The following is a 19525-nucleotide window of genomic DNA, read 5'->3' as shown; positions in this document are numbered from 1 at the left end:
TCGGGCTCTGCAGGCAGGGACAAGAACTCCTGCAGCCCCCCTGAGCCCTGGGGGACACCAGAGAGGGGCTCCTGCAGCCCCCCTGAGCCCTGGGGGACACCAGAGAGGGGCTCCTGCAGCCTCTCTGTACCCTGGGGGACACCAGAGCAGAACTCCTGCAGTCTCTCTGTACCCTGGGGGACACCAGAGAACAACTCCTGCAGCCCCCCTGCACCCTGGGGGACACCAGAGAGGGGCTCCTGCAGCCCCCCTGAGCCCTGGGGGACACCAGAGAGGGGCTCCTGCAGCCTCTCTGTACCCTGGGGGACACCAGAGCAGAACTCCTGCAGCCTCTCTCTACCCTGGGGGACACCAGAGCAGAACTCCTGCAGCTCCCCTGAGCTCTGGGGGTCACAGGGACCAGGCTGGGCTCGGGCCAGGGCAGCCCCTGCGGGGGCTCTGTGCCTGCACAACGCCCTGGGCTCCAGGCAGCAGCTCCCAGGGACAGCACTGCTGGGCTCCACGCTCCTGCAACGATCCCTCAGCTCTGCAAGAGAAGAAAACATTTCAATGTTTCGTTTCTGTGGAGGATTTTCACCCTGAAACCTCCAAAACTCATCAAAGGGGTAAAAGCAGGAACATCCAAAACTCATCAAAGGGGTAAAAGCAGGGTCACTGAGCTGGTTCCCAATGGAATTCCCATTGGAAATGCAGTTTGAGCATTATTAAAATCACATAAATCATCTTTTCTATCATTTCAACGTGGAATCCAATGGAACACCATCTCCAAGTGAAGGTGGGCAGGAGCCTAACCCCACCTGAGGGAGCTGCCCTGAGCCCTGAGCAGCCCTGGGAGCCCAGCAGGGCCAGGGCAGGGTCAGTCCCACTGCCCCAGGGGCTCCAACCCCCCAGCCTGGCCCTGGACACTCCCAGGGATGGGGATGCTCACAGGCAGTGCCAGGACCACTCTCCAAAACAGCTGTAACCTCGTTTTTAACACAATGCCAACATGACCAAGTTACAAACGTGCCTGGTGCTGTGTTTTTGTCCCCAGCACTGCCTGGATCTCCCTTCCAGCAGGGGCTGGGGTGGAACAGGGACCGAGGATGCTGCAGCCAGGCCCAGCCTCACCAACCCTGCAACTGCAGGAATTTTTCTTCCCATACAAGGGCAATGTTTATAAACTTGTGTAAGAGGCTTCCTCCACATCCTCCTGACAAATGAGATCAGGCTTGGGAATGCCAGGCAGAACTCTGCTATTCCTGGCTTTTTAGAAAGTTACCAAGAAATGGAAGGAATGTAAACAGGCAAAAAATAAAAATAAGTTTGTATAGAGAAACTTTTTTTTTCAAAAAATACATAACTTGCATAATTTTAAGCTCTAGACAAGCTCTGTGGGTAGAGGTAATCTTTTATTAGATCATCTAAAAATACAGTTGAATAAGTCAGGGAAGATTTAAGACATTCAAGTCTTCTGAAAGCTCCTAAAGTTCCAGCTGCACTGGCTGCCTTCACAAAAGATTCTTTCTCTTTTCTTACCTGGGCCTTTAGACCATCACAGCTATAAAAAATGTTAGGAAATAATTTTAAATTAACACTTTTGTTCCCCTCTCATTTTTACCCAGGTTATTGATGTTGCAGCCTTACATAACCACTGAAATCTTCCCTCTGCAAATAAAAATTGGCTGCTGGAAACACCAGAGGAACAACACTGGGAGGAAAAGCCTCAAAGAAAAAAAACCAAACCTCACCTGAAGTGAACAATGAGAAGAATCAGCTGGGATCCCTACCCAGCATGGGGACAGCTCCCTGACAGGGTGGCAGCACCCAGGGGTGCCCAGGTCAGGGCAGCACCCAGGGGTGCCCAGGTCAGCCCAGGGTTCCTCTCAGTCCCAGTTTAGGAGCTCAGGGCAGCACCCAGGGGTGCCCAGGGTTCCTCTCACTCCCAGTTCAGGGCTCAGGGCAGCACCCAGGGGTGCCCAGGGCTCCTCTCAGTCCCAGTTCAGGGCTCAGGGCAGCACCCAGGGGTGCCCAGGGCTCCTCTCAGTCCCAGTTCAGGGCTCAGGGCAGCACCCAGGGGTGCCCAGGGCTCCTCTCAGTCCCAGTTCAGGGCTCAGGGCAGCACCCAGGGGTGCCCAGGGCTCCTCTCAGTCCCAGTTCAGGGCTCAGGGCAGCACCCAGGGGTGCCCAGGTCAGCCAGGACTCCTGTCAGTCCCAGTTCAGGGCTCAGGGCAGCTCCTGTCACCACAGCCACACCAGGCTCAGCCCAGCTCACCCACACAAAGCCTGGGGTGGTCACTGCAGGAGAAACCCCAAAAAGCTTCCTCCAGCAAGGCCAGCATGGCAGGGACAGGACAGGGACAGCAGCTGGAGCTGGGGACACCCAGGAGACAGCAGAACCTGATGTGACATCACAGGACAGCAGAGTGTCTGTGGGCAGGGACAGCCCAGCCCAGCAACCAGCTGGGACCCCTGACAGCCCCAGAGAGGAACCCCTGAAAATTCCACACAGGATCCCAGCTGGAATCCCTGAAAATCCCACACAGGAACCCCTGAAAATCCCTGACAATCCCAAAGAGGATCCCAGCTGGAATCCCTGATAATCCTACACAGGATCCCAGTTGGATTCCCTGACAATCCCAAAGAGGATTCCAGCTGGGTCCCCTGAAAATCCTAAACAGGAATCCCTGACAATCCCAAAGAGGAACCCCTGACAGTCTCAAAGAGGATCCCAGCTGTAATCCCTGACAATCCTAAACAGGAACCCCTGACAATCCCACACAGGATCCCAGCTGCAATCCCTGACAATCCCAAAGAGGATCCCAGATGTAATCCCTGATAATCCTAAACAGGATCCCAGCTGCAATCCCTGACAATCCCACACAGGAACCCCTGACAATCCCAAAGAGGATCCCAGCTGCAATCCCTGACAATCCCACACAGGAACCCCTGACAATCCCAAAGAGGATCCCAGCTGCAATCCCTGACAACCCCACACAGGCTCTGGGACACAGGAGTGCCAGTAAATGCTGATTTCATTCAGTATTCCAGGGAATCCTGGAATGGTTTGGGTTGGAGGGACCCCAAATGCCACCAGAGCCCCCCCTGGCATGGCAGGGACACCTCCCCCTGCCCCAGGTGCTCCCAGCCCTGGGCACTGCCAGGGATGCAGAGTCCACAGGCTCAGGGCAATCTGCATTTTATCACTCAGGGGAAGCAGAAAGGAGAGGAAGAGCAAACAGAGTCAAATTTAGCATTTTCTGCAGACTGTCAGCAGTGTCACCAGAAGCAGGGATCCTGAGATGCCAACCTCCTGCTCTGACTCCCTTCACATGCACAAACACACACCAGCAATCACACAATTAAAGCCACATTCTAATTACCTGCAAACTGCTCCAGTGGTGTCCTCTGCTCCTGAGCCCAGGCCAGCCTGTGGCCATGGGCTGTCCCTCCCTGCTGGGCAGTGTCCCTCAGAGCCAGCACTGGGGCCAGGAGCCCTGCAGGAGCCTCCTGAGAGCCTGCAGAGAGACAGCAGCATGAGCACCACAAACCAGGGACAGGGAGCACAGAAATGGCACCAGGGACAGGCACCAGGGACAGAGAGCACAGGAATGGCACCAGGGACACAGAGCACAGAAATGGCACCAGGGACAGAGAGCACAGAAATGGCACCAGGGACAGAGAGCACAGAAATGGCACCAGAGCCAGCAGCCAGGGACAGAGAGCACAGAAATGGCACCAGGGACAGAGAGCACAGAAATGGCACCAGGGACAGAGAGCACAGAAATGGCACCAGGGACAGGGAGCACAGAAATGGCACCAGGGACAGCAGACAGGGACAGAGAGCACAGAAATGGCACCAGGGACAGGGAGCACAGAAATGGCACCAGGGACAGAGAGCACAGAAATGGCACCAGGGACAGGGAGCACAGGAATGCCACCAGGGACAGGGAGCACAGAAATGGCACCAGGGACACAGAGCACAGAAATGGCACCAGGGACAGGCACCAGGGACAGAGAGCACAGAAATGGCACCAGGGACAGGGAGCACAGAAATGGCACCAGGGACAGAGAGCACAGAAATGGCACCAGGGACAGGGAGCACAGAAATGGCACCAGGGACAGGCACCAGGGACAGAGAGCACAGAAATGGCACCAGGGACAGGGAGCACAGAAATGGCACCAGGGACAGAGAGCACAGAAATGGCACCAGGGACAGAGCACAGGAATGGCACCAGGGACAGGGAGCACAGAAATGGCACCAGGGACAGGCACCAGGGACAGAGAGCACAGAGATGGCACCAGGGACAGAGAGCACAGAAATGGCACCAGGGACAGAGAGCACAGAAATGGCACCAGGGACAGGGAGCACAGAAATGGCACCAGGGACAGAGAGCACAGAAATGGCACCAGGGACACAGAGCACAGAAATGGCACCAGGGACAGGGAGCACAGAAATGGCACCAGGGACAGGCACCAGGGACAGAGAGCACAGAGATGGCACCAGGGACAGAGAGCACAGAAATGGCACCAGGGACAGAGAGCACAGAAACGGCACCAGGGACAGGCACCAGGGACAGAGAGCACAGGAATGGCACCAGGGACAGAGAGCACAGAAATGGCACCAGGGACAGCAGGCAGGGACAGAGGGCACAGAAATGGCACCAGGGACAGAGAGCACAGAAATGGCACCAGGGACAGGCACCAGGGACAGAGAGCACAGAAATGGCACCAGGGACAGAGAGCACAGAAATGGCACCAGGGACAGAGGGCACAGAAATGGCACCAGGGACAGAGAGCACAGAAATGGCACCAGGGACAGCAGGCAGGGACAGAGGGCACAGAAATGGCACCAGGGACAGAGAGCACAGAGATGGCACCAGGGACAGAGAGCACAGAAATGGCACCAGGGACAGCAGCTGGGGACAGAGAGCACAGAAATGGCACCAGGGACAGAGAGCACAGAAATGCCACCAGGGACAGCAGACAGGGACAGAGAGCACAGAAATGGCACCCTGAGTGGCACTCAGGAGCCCTGAGTGTCCAGGCCAGGCTGGACTGGGGCTCCTGGGGCAGTGGAAGGGGTGCCCATGGCAGGGTGGGCTGGGCTTTAAGGTGATTTCATGATTCCATCCCTGGCAGCATGAGGAGCTCAGAGCTGTCCCCAATCTCCCACCTGCTCCATCCCCTGCATTTCCTGCTCCCCCTGAGCTGAGCCCTGAGAGCAGCAGGGACTGGGCAAAACAAAATGTGTTTTTTCCTCCTGCTCTGTGTTTTCCTAGAACTTGTGCTGCCTCATTTGCATAGTGAATTTTTATCATCGTTTCTGCAAAACAACAGATTTGTACCACACTTGTTCCTCTCCCTTTGGACACGTTTCCCCAGCTAAACTTGGAACAGGTCAAGAGCAGGGACACCTGGACCTTGCCCAGCACAGCCTGTGGCTGCAGGGACTGATCTGGGCACTCCTGGATCAGCCTGATCCCTTGCAGGGGTTCAGGAACTGGACAGCTCTAACATGAGCTGTACAGATAATTCTGGATATTCAAAAGTTCTGAGTGAAACCAACCTGCAAATAAAACCTGCAATGCCCAGTGATCCAGAAAAAGGGGCAGGGATCTGAAAGGATCCCAGGTGAGCAGGAGGAAAAGTGAGGGATGGCCAGGCTGTAAAACACTGAGTTCTGTTCCTTCTCAGAGCCAGAATGGGGCAAGAGCCCCCTGGAACCCAGAGATGGAGAGCAGAGCCTGCAGGGAAGAACTGTCCCCTGGGGCCACAGCCAGGGACCACAGGGAATTCAGCACCCAGGGATCACAGGGAATTCAGTATCTATGGATCACAGAGAATTCAGCACCCAGGGATCACAGGGAATTCCACAGCCAGGGATCCCAGGGAATTCCACAGCCAGGGACCACAGGGAATTCCACAGCCAGGGACCACAGGGAATTCCACAGCCAGGGATCACAGGGAATTCCATACCCAGGGATCACAGGGAATTCCACAGCCAGGGATCACAGGGAATTCCACACCCAGGGATCACAGAGAATTCCACAGCCAGGGATCACAGAGAATTCCACAGCCAGGGACCACAGAGAATTCCACACCCAGGGATCACAGAGAATTCCACAGCCAGGGATCACAGAGAATTCAGCACCCAGGGATCACAGGGAATTCCACAGCCAGGGATCACAGGGAATTCAGTACCCAGGGATCACAGGGAATTCCACAGCCAGGGATCACAGGGAATTCCACAGCCAGGGATCACAGGGAATTCAGCACCCAGGGATCACAGGGAATTCCACAGCCAGGGATCACAGGGAATTCCACAGCCAGGGATCACAGGGAATTCAGCACCCAGGGATCACAGAGAATTCAGTACCCAGGGATCACAGGGAATTCAGCACCCAGGGATCACAGGGAATTCAGCACCCAGGGATCACAGAGAATTCCACAGCCAGGGATCACAGGGAATTCAGCACCCAGGGATCACAGGGAATTCCACAGCCAGGGATCACAGGGAATTCAGCACCCAGGGATCACAGGGAATTCCACAGCCAGGGATCACAGAGAATTCCACAGCCAGGGATCACAGGGAATTCAGCACCCAGGGATCACAGGGAATTCCATACCCAGGGATCACAGAGAATTCAGCACCCATGGATCACAGACATTTCAGTATCCATGGATCAGAGACAATTCCATGTCCATGGGTCACAGATAATTCAGTATCCATGGATCACAGATAATTCAATATAATCCCATACCCATGGATCACAGATAATTCCATATAATTCCATGTCCATGGATCACAGATAATTCCATATAATTCCACATCCATGGATCACAGCCAATTCCATATAATTGCACATCCATGGATCACACACACTCCCAGAGCCATGGCTCACAGATAATTCCATATAATTCCATATCCATGGCTCACACACACTGCCATGTCCCTGGCTCACAGATAATTCCATGGCTCACACACACTGCCATGTCCCTGGCTCACACACAATTCCATGGCTCACACACACTGCCATGTCCCTGGCTCACAGATAATTCCATATCCATGGATCACACACAATTCCATGGCTCACACACACTCCCATGTCCCTGGCTCACAGATAATTCAATATAATTCCATGTCCCTGGCTCACACACACTCCCATGTCCCTGGCTCACAGATAATTCCATATAATCCCATGTCCCTGGCTCACAGATCACAGAGCAAACACTCCTCCCCCTGGATGAGGATGCAGTACCTGGCTGGGAGCTGTCTCCAGGGCTCTCCCTCTCCCCTGGGCACAGGCTGTTTCCTGCTCTCTGCTGAGGCACATAGTACATCCCAGAGCTGCCCCAGGGCTTGTAGGGCAGCAGCAGGGGCTGGGCTGGGGGTGAAAGCAAACAAAAAACCAGTGAGCAGGAGCCAGGCTGGAAACAACAAGGCAGCAGCTGGGGAGGCTGCTCAGGGTGTTCTGCTGCTAAAATCTGAGGAATTCCCTGCTCTTTAGGTAACTATTTCATTAATTCTATTAAATTAATTTTTAATCCCCACCCACAGGTAGAAGGTTACCTGGAAAAACTGCTTCAACTATTCAGTATTAAACCTGTGCTCAGTGACTCACAGAAACATCTCCTGCAGCCATCCCAACCTCCCAACTGTACCCAACAAACCCCTCAGACTGAAGGTGGATTTAAGGTTTAAGGGTTGGGTTTTCCCCCATATGAGCAACCTCAAATATCCCAGTTATCTCCAGGATGTTCTTTCCACCAAAGAGCTGGGTTTGCTTTTGATCTTTAACACTATCAATGTGATAAATTGTACAAATCCAAGTGCACAGACACACAGAACAGGGATGTGCTCACCAGGCTGCCTGGGGAAGGGAGGAATCTCCCTGTGGGATGGAATCTCCTCGTGGGATGGAGCTGGCCCAGCACTCCCCTGCTGGGGATGCACACACACCTCTGCTGACAGCCTGGTTCTGCTGGCACTCTCCATGGTGATCTGGGTGGCAGCATCAGAGACCCTCCTGGCAGCAGGGGCAGAGCTGGGGGTCCCCTCTGCCTCCTGAGCCCCTGAACCCCGGAGCTGAGCTCTGGCCCTGCCCTGCCTGGAGGGGAGCAGCAGGCTGGGAGCTGCTGGGGCTGCTGGCACAGCTGGGCTGGGTCCCTGTGCAGGAGGGGACTCAGCACCCCCTTCCACTGAGGCTGCTGGAGCTGCTCTGGAAGGCTGAGCTGTGGATGGGGGCTCGTCCCAGCCCTCCCTGGCAGCCCCAGCACGGACCCTGGAGGACAGGGTGATGTGCACACAGCTCAGGAACTTCCTCACTGGGGCTGAGGGAGCCTCAGGCAGGCTGGGTACAGCCTCCAGTGCAGGGGAAGGGGGAGAAGGACCTGTCCCAGCCTCCTCTGGAACCAGGGGTGGCTCCTGGGGGCTTCTCCTCCCCTCTGCCACCCCCTCACTGGAGCCCTGCAGCAAAGGCACCTGTGCAGCTGCACCTGAGCCACCCCAGGGCTGGCTGGGACTGGGGATCTGCTGCTGCTGGGCAGGTCTGACAGGGTGGGGCTCCCTCACTGCATCCATCTCCTGGCTGGCTCTGTCCCCCTGGGCCACTCCTGCAGTCACACACTCGGGCTGCTCTGCACTCAGCCTCTGCCCTGGCTCCTGAGCAGCCCCAGCCCTGGCAGCAGGGGCAGGAGGAGCCTGTGCAGCATCCCCAGGGCCAGCCCTGGCAGCAGGGGCAGGAGGAGCCTGTGCAGCATCCCCAGGGCCAGCCCTGGCAGCAGGGGCAGGAGGAGCCTGTGCAGCATCCCCAGCCCCAGCCCCAGCCCTGGCAGCAGGGGCAGGAGGAGCCTGAGCAGCCCCAGCCCTGGCAGCAGGGGCAGGAGGAGCCTGTGCAGCATCCCCAGGGCCAGCCCTGGCAGCAGGGGCAGGAGGAGCCTGTGCAGCATCCCCAGCCCTGGCAGCAGGGCCAGGAGGAGCCTGTGCAGCATCCCCAGGGCCAGCCCTGGCAGCAGGGACAGGAGGAGCCTGTGCAGCATCCCCAGCCCTGGCAGCAGGGACAGGAGGAGCCTGTGCACCATCCCCAGGGCCAGCCCTGGCAGCAGGGGCAGGAGGAGCCTGTGCAGCATCCCCAGGGGCACAGGGAGCCTCCCCAGGCAGGGTCCTGCCAGGGCTGGGGCTGTGTGCCAGGGGGGAGCAGGGCAGGAGGGAGGGGCTGGGCTTGCCCAGCTCCCCCTGGGCATGGGGGGCACGCAGGGGGGCAGCTGCAGAGCTCCCTGCACGGGGATGCCCTGCCAGGGGGGCACTGAGCTCTGCCATGGCACTGGGGCACCCCACTGCTGGCTGCTGCTGGCACACGTGCAGCTCAGAGCTGTCCCTGGGGTCCTGCAGCCCAGAGGTGTCCCAAGGTTTCAGGTGCAGGTCCTGCAGCTCAGAGGTGTTCCTGGGTTTCAGATGCAGGTCCTGCAGCTCAGAGGTGTCCCAGGGTTTCAGATGCAGGTCCTGCAGCTCAGAGGTGTTCCTGGAGTCCAGCTGCAGGTCCTGCAGCTCAGCAGTGTCCCAGTCTTTCAGCTGCAAGTTCTGCAGCTCAGATGTGTTCCTGGGGTCCTGTTGCAGGTCCTGCAGCTCAGAGGTGTTCCTGGAGTCCAGCTGCAGGTCCTGCAGCTCAGCAGTGTCCCAGTGTTTCAGCTGCAGGACCTGCAGCTCAGAGCTGTTCCTGGTTTTCAGCTGCAGGTCCTGCAGCTCAGAGGTGTTCCTGGTTTTCAGGTGCACGTCCTGCAGCTCAGCAGTGTCCCAGGGTTTCAGGTGCAGGTCCTGCAGCTCAGAGGTGTTCCTGGAGTCCTGCAGCTCAGAGGTGTCCCAGGGTTTCAGGTGCAGGCCCTGCAGCTCAGAGGTGTCCCAGGGTTTCAGGTGCAGGTCCTGCAGCTCAGCAGTGTCCCAGGGTTTCAGGTGCAGGTCCTGCAGCAGGGAGCAGTCCCAGGGCTCAGCTGCAGGGGATGGTGGTGCTGGGGAGCTGGGCTGGAAGGGCTCCCAGCTCCTGTTGAGCTGCCTGTGCCTGTCCCTGGCAGCCTGGAGCTGCTCCAGGTCCTGTTCCTGCTTCCTCAGGTACTCAGGAGCTGCTTCCAGACCACGGAGCCACGGACCCTGGAACAGAGCACAGCTCACAGGGTGTGAGGAGAGCCCCCCAGCCTGGCCAGGGCCAAAGGTGAGAGCTGGGACTAACCCCGGGTTTGGCAGCGGGGAGGGAGGGAGCTCAGCTGCTAACGACCCAATTACAACTCCTCCTTTGGAACTGCCCATTCCCATTCCAGCCATTTATCACATCAGTCCCTGGGAGGTGCTGGGTCTCAGGTGCTGCTGAGATCTCACCTGGATTTTCAGTGACTGAACAGAGCTACCCCACCCTGACAGAATTCCAAACCTATCCCAGAGCTGTTCCCACCCTGACAGAATTCCAGAACTATCCCAGAGCTGTTCCCACCCTGACAGAATTCCAGACCCTGCACAGAACTATCCCAGAGCTATCCCAGAGCTGTTCCCACCCTGACAGAATCCCAGAGCTATCCCAGACCTATCCCCACCCTGACAGAATTCCAGAGCTATCCCAGAGCTGTTCCCACCCTGAAAGAATTCCAGAGCTATCCCAGAGCTGTTCCCACCCTGACAGAATTCCAGAGCTATCCCAGAGCTGTTCCCACCCTGACAGAATTCCAGAGCTATCCCAGAGCTGTTTCCCACCCTGACAGAATCCTAAACCTATCCCAGAGCTATCCCAGAGCTGTTCCCACCCTGACAGAATTCCAGACCATTCCAGAGCTATCCCAGAGCTGTTCCCACCCTGACAGAATTCCAGACCATTCCAGAGCTATCCCAGACCTATCCCCACCCTGACAGAATTCCAGAGCTATCCCAGAGCTGTTCCCACCCTGAAAGAATTCCAGAGCTATCCCAGAGCTGTTCCCACCCTGACAGAATTCCAGAGCTATCCCAGAGCTGTTCCCACCCTGACAGAATTCCAGAGCTATCCCAGAGCTGTTTCCCACCCTGACAGAATCCTAAACCTATCCCAGAGCTATCCCAGAGCTGTTCCCACCCTGACAGAATTCCAGACCATTCCAGAGCTATCCCAGAGCTGTTCCCACCCTGACAGAATTCCAGACCATTCCAGAGCTATCCCAGAGCTGTTCCCACCCTGACAGAATCCCAGCCCATCCCAGACCTGTCCCAGAGCCATTCCCACCCTGACAGAATCCCAGATCTATCCCCACCCTGACAGAATCCCAGCCCATCCCAGACCCTGCACAGACCTATCCCAGAGCTGTTTCCATCCTGACAGAATTCCAGACCCTGCACAGAGCTATCCCACAGCTATCTCAGACCCATTCCCATCCTGACAGAATTCCAGACCTATCCCAGAGCTATCCCAGAGCTGTTCCCACCCTGACAGAATCCCAGCCCATCCCAGAGCTATCCCAGAGCTGTTCCCATCCTGACAGAATCCCAGAGCTATCCCAGAGCTGTTCCCAGAGCTGTTCCTACCTTGACAGAATTCCAAACCTATCCCAGAGCCATTCCCACCCTGACAGAATCCCAGCCCATCCCAGAGCTATCCCCAGAGCTGTTCCTACCTTGACAGAATTCCAAACCTATCCCAGAGCCATTCCCACCCTGACAGAATCCCAGCCCATCCCAGACCTGTCCCAGAGCCATTCCCACCCTGACAGAATTCCAGAGCTATCCCAGAGCCGTTCCCACCCTGACAGAATTCCAGACCTATCCCAGAGCTGTTTCCATCCTGACAGAATTCCAAATCTATCCCAGACCTATCCCAGAGCTATCCCAGACCTATCCCAGAGCTGTCCCCACCCTGACAGAATTCCAGAGCTATTCCAGAGCCATTCCCACCCTGACAGAATCCCAGCCCATCCCAGACCCTGCACACCCCGTGCCAGGGAGCTGCTCCTGTGCCATCCCTGCCCTCAGCTCTGCTCCACGGGGCAGGATCAGGGCTGGGGACACTGCCAGGGGACAGGACAAAGGCACCACTCCAGGGGGATCCAACCCTCCCACCCCAGGGATCTGGGGTCACAGAGCTGCTCCAGGGGATGTTCAGACAGGATCTCAGGAAAAACTCCCTGGGGCTGCCAGGCACTGGAGCAGGGAACTGGAGGAGTCACCATCCCTGGGACTGCTCAGAAATCCGAGCAGGGGCACCTGAGGACACTGCAGTGCTGGCTGAGGGTTGGACTGGATGATCTTGGAGCTCTTTTCCAACCTGAATGGTTCCAACCAGCAACATAAATGTATTCATTCAAGTGCAGCCCAGAATTCCAACACTTCCAGTGAAGAGAGTAAATCTGAGATAAATGTGCTGCCATGGAGATGGGCCAGATAAGCTCCATGACAGAAAAAGACAGGAAAATCGAGGTTATATTTACTTTTCCTACTGCTGGGACAATGTGGAAGCAGCAGAGTGCACTCAGCACCACGGGTGAGAGCAGCCCCACCAGCACTGGGAATTTGGCAACAAGAAGCAGTGGGAAACATTTCTGGTGTAAACCAAACATGTAAACAAGTATTTCACAACAGCTTTCCCAGCCTCTCTCCATCCCAAATGTCACAACAGCAGCCACTGCTCCAGCAGGGCCTGGGTCACTCCCCCACTCTCCCATTCCTTTATGGATTGCAAGGCCATAAATCAGTTTATTTGGCATTTCCTGCAGCCAGGATGATCCCAAACCTCCCCTCCCTGCACCACGTGCCAGCTGAGCAGCCTGAGTGAATCCAGAGCAACTCCCACAGCAGAGCAGGCTCGGGAGCTGTGACAAACTCATCTCCCCAAGCCTTTCACATGTTGCATTGTGCCTGTTATGTGTCATCCTTCCAAAAAAGCTCCCTGGGCCATATGATCCACAGGAGCCTGCAGAGCAAATTTAGAGCCACAGCTCCCTGAACTCCCTGCAGAAGGGGGAGAGCTCCAGGAGTGGAAAAGTACAGCAGGAAAATGCACCAAGGGGAGAGATCAGAGCACAGGGGACAGGGGAGCTCAGGGGACAGGGGAGCTCAGGGGACAGGGGAGCCTGGCACCCCAAAACACAGCTGGGGACCAGGGACACGACCCAGGGGAAAATCCTGAGGTGGGAGATGCTGGAACTCGATTTACATCCAACAGCAACTGCAAACCTGCAGGGCAGGGACACCCCCACTGTCCCCAATGTCCAACCTGGGCTTGGACACTCCAGGATCCAGGGAATTCTCTGGGAATTCCATTCCAGCCCCTCCCCACCCTCCCAGGCAGGAATTCCTTGCCCAGATCCCAGCCCAATCTCCCCTTTCCCAGTGAAGCCATTCCCTGTGTCCTGTCCCTCCAGCCCTTGTCCCCAGTCCCTCTCCAGCTCTCCTGGAGCCCCTGCAGGGACTCTGAGCATTCCCTGGCATTTTCCCTTCTCCAGGAGAACATTCCCAGCTCTCCCATTTGGACATTCCAGGGGTTTGAGCCCCTCCTGAGCCCAGCCAGAACTCCTCAGGGCTTTCCCTGCCTGTCACAGACTGCCCCAAAAATGGAAAATCTTCCCAAAAATCCCAGAGGAGTTCCCCAAAGTTCCCTGCTCCTCTCTCTGCTCACACACCTCCCGTGGCAAACAAGAAAATACCAAAACAAATGAAACCTGGAGTTGTCTGACTCCTCCCAGCCCTGATCCTGCAGGAATTTCACCTGAGCTGCAGGAACACTTTGTCTTCCCCAGCCTGAAAATTTCCTAGAAGGAAAATGTTCTTTCCTCATCTGTGCCCTGTTCTTTTCCAGTCCATGCATGGCACTTTGGCTCCAGCACCTCCACACTGACTGTACACAACATTAAATTCACAGGAGATTGTTTTGCCTGCCTGGGTTCTTTCAGTGCAGCAGTTTTGAACATTCTGTATTTTTCAGTGACAGTGTTTGTCTTGGAGGGAAAAATACATTTATCTCAAGTACAATAAAAAAAACAAACCTCAGTCACCTTCACTCTGCAAATTCAAACCATTTTTTAGCTCAAATTAAAAACATTGCAGTGCAAAAATATTTTCAAGATCAAAGCACGAGGTGCTGAGGTTGAACTGCAGCAATTTCTTGGGAGCTTGGTTTGCAGAATTGTGGTGAAATTCTTACTCCAAATGGGGATAAAACAATCCCCAGCTGACAGTGAGTCACAGAAAGGTAAAACCTTGGTGCCACTGCACACAGCTCATCCTAGGGACAGAGCTGTGAGCAAACAAATCTAAAAGTTGGGGGGAAAAGCTTTGATGCCTCTGTTTTTATTTGTGTTTTGTTTCTCTTTTTAAAGAAATCTGAATTCTGAGAAACGTTAATTTCTAAAATATTAAATATTGTATATATTAAATAATTTAGATATATAATATTTAATAATTCATAAATATCTATAATATTTAATATTTTAGAAATTAACATTTCTTAATATTTGGATTTCTTTAGAAAGAGGAACAATATATATATAACATAATACAATACCAATATAATATAATGTAATAATACTCTAATAATAATAAAATAGATATTATATATATATATATATATATAATTTGTGTATATACTAATTATTAATAAAAGAGTCACTTCCATCTTCCCCAGCTGCCCAGATTCCCCCAGCCAGGCACAGCTGGGAGGTTTCTGCTGCAGGGTTGGGATCTGTTGTCTCTCCTCCCTGCCCTGCTCTGAGCTCTCCTAAAGCTCTGGCTGGCACTGCTGCTAATGCAGGGCTCTTCATTACAACAAACAAACCATGCCCTGCTCCTCCTGGGGGCACACAGGGAAAAAATCCAAGGAAAAGGAATCTCTTCCTGAAGCTCAGGGCACCAGCAGCAAGAGCAGCCCCTGAAATCCCTGCCACACTCACCCTGCACAGCAGGGCAGGGCCAGAAATGGAGATGGGAGAACAAGGGGAGCACACCCTGCTCACAGCAGCTCCAGCCCAGAGGGGCATTTTGTACAGGGGTATTTCATATGGGAACATTTTATATATGGGAATATTATATACAGGGATATTTTATATGGGAACATTTTATATATGGGAATATTATATACAGGGATATTTCATATGGGAACATTTTATAAAGGGATATTTTATATGGGAACATTTTATATATGGGAACATTTCATACAGGGGTATTTTATATGGGAACATTTTATATTTGGGAACATTTCATACAGGGATATTTTATATGGGAACATTTTATATTTGGGAACATTTCATACAGGGATATTTTATATGGGAATATTATATACAGGGATATTTCATATGGGAATATTTTATATCTGAGCATTTCATACAGGGATATTTTATATGGGAACATTTCATACAGGGATATTTTCTACCTGAACATTTTCTACCTGAGCATTTTCTACAGGGATATTTCATATGGGAACATTTCATACCTGAACATTTCATACAGGGATATTTCATACCTGAGCATTTTCTACCAGAATATTTTCTACCTGCACATTTTCTACCTGAACATTTCATACAGGGATATTTTCTACCTGAACATTTCATACCTGAACATTTTCCACACGAACTGGAAACCCCCAGGGAGCTGCACAAACCATGGCAGCTCCAGGGCGAGTTCTCCAGACCATGAGAGCTGCAGGATCCTGAACCTGCTGATCCCTGAGCCTGCCCAGCCCCACACACCTCCCCAGCTCCCCCAGCTCCCCCCTCACCTGCAGGAACCCTGGAGCAGCCTCTTCCCTGTGACCCAGCTCAGGACAATTCCCCTGCCCCAAGGAGCTTTTGGAGCCCAGCTCCAGGTGGGGAGTGCCCAGGGACATCCCAAGGACACCCAGCTCCAGGTGGGGACAGCCCAGGGACATCCCAAGGACACCCAGCTCCAGGGGGGGAGAGGCCAGGAACATCCCAAGGACACCCAGCTCCAGGTGGGGACAGCCCAGGGACATTGATGGACACCCAGCTCCAGGGGGGGAGTACCCAGGGACACCCAGCTCCAGGTGGGGACAGCCCAGGGACATCCCAAGGACACCCAGCTCCAGGGGGGGAGTGCCCAGGGACATCCCAGGGACACCCAGCTCCAGGTGGGGAGTGCCCAGGGACATCCCAGGGACACCCAGCTCCAGGTGGGGAGTGCCCAGGGACATCCCAAGGACACCCAGCTCCAGGTGGGCAGTGCCCAGGGACATCCCAGGGACACCCAGCTCCAGGTGGGAACAGCCCAGGGACTGATGGACACCCAGCTCCAGGTGGGGAGTGCCCAGGGACATTGATGGACACCCAGCTCCAGGTGGGGAGTGCCCAGGGACATTGATGGACACCCAGCTCCAGGTGGGCAGTGCCCAGGGACATCCCAAGGACACCCAGCTCCAGGTGGGCAGTGCCCAGGGACATCCCAAGGACACCCAGCTCCAGGTGGGCAGTGCCCAGGGACATCCCAGGGACACCCAGCTCCAGGTGGGGAGTGCCCAGGGACATCCCAAGGACACCCAGCTCCAGGTGGGGAGTGCCCAGGGACATCCCAGGGACACCCAGCTCCAGGTGGGGACAGCCCAGGGACATCCCAGGGACACCCAGCTCCAGGTGGGAACAGCCCAGGGACATCCCAGGGACACCCAGCTCCAGGTGGGAGTGCCCAGGGACATCCCAGGGACACCCAGCTCCAGGTGGGGAGTGCCCAAGGACACCCAGCTCCAGGTGGGAGTGCCCAGGGACATTGATGGACACCCAGCTCCAGGGGGGGACAGCCCAGGGACATCCCAGGGACACCCAGCTCCAGGGGGGGAGTGCCCAGGGACATCCCAGGGACACCCAGCTCCATGTGGGGACAGCCCAGGGACATCCCAGGGACACCAGGCACAATCAGCACCCCCACAAATATTTTGTGGGAAGAAATTCCTGCAGCCAGTGCAGAAGCAGGAGCTTTGGGCACTGCCCCAGAGCAGCACCAGCTCTCCCCCACATCCCTGTCCTTCACTCTGGGACATGTGCAGCTGAGTGTCACCTCCCCAGCCAAACCACCCCAAGTGCCTGGGAAAGCCAGAAATAAACCCTAAACCCCTGAGAGCAGCCTGAGCTGGTCTGTACCTTGGCTTGTGCAGATTTCCTGGCCCTGGGCAGCAGCTGTGCCTCTGTCCCCTCCATCCTGAGCTGGCTCTGTCCATCCCAGCCTGGCCCAGACTCCTGGGACAGCTTCAGCTTCACCCAGGCTGCCAAAAACACAAAGCATTGCTCACAACTGCACTGCATGAGCCATTTTTAAATGTTCACCTGCAGTTTAGCAAACTTTCTGGAACTCTTCAAAGCTACTAAAACATAAATTGTGCTGAATTGAGAAAGAAAAAGCTGAAAATCCGAACACCAAAATTTAAAAAGCCAAGAGAGAGGCGATGCTCTGGACTGAACCAATCGACCTGCAAGGCTCAGGCAAAGCACAAAAACAAAATAAAGCACCAATCCAAAATGCACCAGCAGCAGTTTCAGAATGGACAAGTAGGGTGAAAAGTAAACAATAAATCAGCTTCTCCATGACCACACTGATGTTCTGTGCAGTCCCCAGAGACCCCAGCTGTGCTCTCACCTCGGATCCTCCTCTCCTGCTCCTCTGCACTCCTCAGGATCCGGCTGGCATCGATGCCAGGGGAGCCAGCCCCCAGGAGCTCCCTGACCCGGGCACTGAGGGAGTCCCCACTGCTGCTGCTGCCACTGCCACTGCCTGCCAGGGTCCTGCCACTGCCTGCCAGGGTCCTGCCAGCCCCAGTGCCCACCTGGGTCCTGCCAGCCCCACTGCCTGCCAGGGTCCTGGCAGCTCCATCTCTGCTGCCACTGCCACTGCCTGCCAGGGTCCTGCCACTGCCTGCCAGGGTCCTGGCAGCCCCACTGCCCACCTGGGTCCTGCCAGCCCCACTGACCACCCATGTCCTGCCAGCCCCACTGCCTCCTGCCAGGGTCCTGGCAGCCCCACTGCCTCCTGCCAGGGTCCTGCCAGCCCCACTGCCCACCTGGGTCCTGGCAGCTCCATCTCTGCTGCCACTGCCTGCCAGGGTCCTGCCAGCTCCACTGCCCACCCAGGTCCTGGCAGCCCCATCTCTGCTCCCCACCTGGGTCCTGGCAGTCCCAGCTGTGGGCAGGATGCTCTGTAAAGCCCCTGGGGCACTGCCCTGCTGCTGGAACCTCTCAGGCTGCCCCAGGAGCTCCCTGACCTGGGCACTGAGAGAATCCCCACTGCTGCTGCCACTGCCTGCCAGGGTCCTGGCAGCCCCATCTCTGCTCCCCACCTGGGTCCTGGCAGTCCCATCTCTGCTCCCCACCTGGGTCCTGGCAGCCCCAGCCCCATCTCTGCTCCCCACCTGGGTCCTGGCAGCCCCATCTCTGCTCCCCACCCAGGTCCTGGCAGGCTCAGCCCCGGGCAGGATGTTCTGCAATGCCCCTGGGGCACTGCCCTGCTGCTGGGAGCTCTGAGGCTCCCCCAGGAGCTCCCTGACCTGGGCACTGAGGGAATCCCCACTGCTGCTGTCCTCGCTGCCCCGTGTCCCTGGTGCTCTGCCAGACCCTGCAGCCTGGGACAGGGAGCCCTGGGAGGCTGCCAGGGCCCTGGGGACACTGCCCAGGGGCTGCAGGGCAGGAGGAGGGCCCAGCTCTGGAGCTGGCCCAGCTCTCAGGGGGCTGCCAGGACCCAGCCCCACTCGGGCAGCCTGGTTCCTGTCCGTGGTCACGCTGCTGCACCCCTCTGGCTCCGACCTTCCCGGGGACTTTCCTGTCCCTGGCTCCTGGGCTGGTCCCTGCAGCCCCTCCCTGTGCTGCCAACCCACAGCTGCAGGATGTCCCCAGCCCCAGGAACCCACGGCAGGGATCCCCAGCCCCTCTCCCTGCACAGCCCTCGGGGTCACAGCCCCATCCCAGCACAGCTCAGGGGTCACAGCCCCATCCCAGCACAGCTCAGGGATCCAGTCCCTCCCTAACCTGGAGTCCTTGGGGTCACCCTCGTGCCTGGCCAGCCCTGGGGGACACTCCCCAGTGGGGAGAGCAGGATGGGAGCTGGCACTGAGACCCTCTGCCTGTGCCAGCAGCTGCTTCAGCTCCTGCAGCTCCTGCAGAACCCCAGATCCCAGCAGGGAATCCCTGTCCTGCACTGCCCCAGATCCCAGCAGGGAATCCCTGTCCTGCAGAACCCCAGATCCCAGCAGGGAATCCCTGTCCTGCACAGCCCCAGATCCCAGCAGGGAATCCCTGTCCTGCACTGCCCCAGATCCCAGCAGTTCCTGCAGAACCCCAGATCCCAGCAGGGAATCCCTGTCCTGCACAGCCCCAGATCCCAGCAGGGAATCCCTGTCCTGCACAGCCCCAGATCCCAGCAGGGAATCCCTGTCCTGCAGAACCCCAGATCCCAGCAGGGAATCCCTGTCCTGCACTGCCCCAGATCCCAGCAGGGAATCCCTGTCCTGCACAACCCCAGATCCCAGCAGGGAATCCCTGTCCTGCACAGCCCCAGATCCCAGCAGGGAATCCCTGTCCTGCACTGCCCCAGATCCCAGCAGGG

This window comes from Catharus ustulatus, chromosome 5, assembly GCF_009819885.2.
Source record: "Catharus ustulatus isolate bCatUst1 chromosome 5, bCatUst1.pri.v2, whole genome shotgun sequence".
NCBI classification, from domain to species: Eukaryota; Metazoa; Chordata; class Aves; order Passeriformes; family Turdidae; genus Catharus; species Catharus ustulatus.
This window is presented reverse-complemented; position numbering follows the sequence as displayed.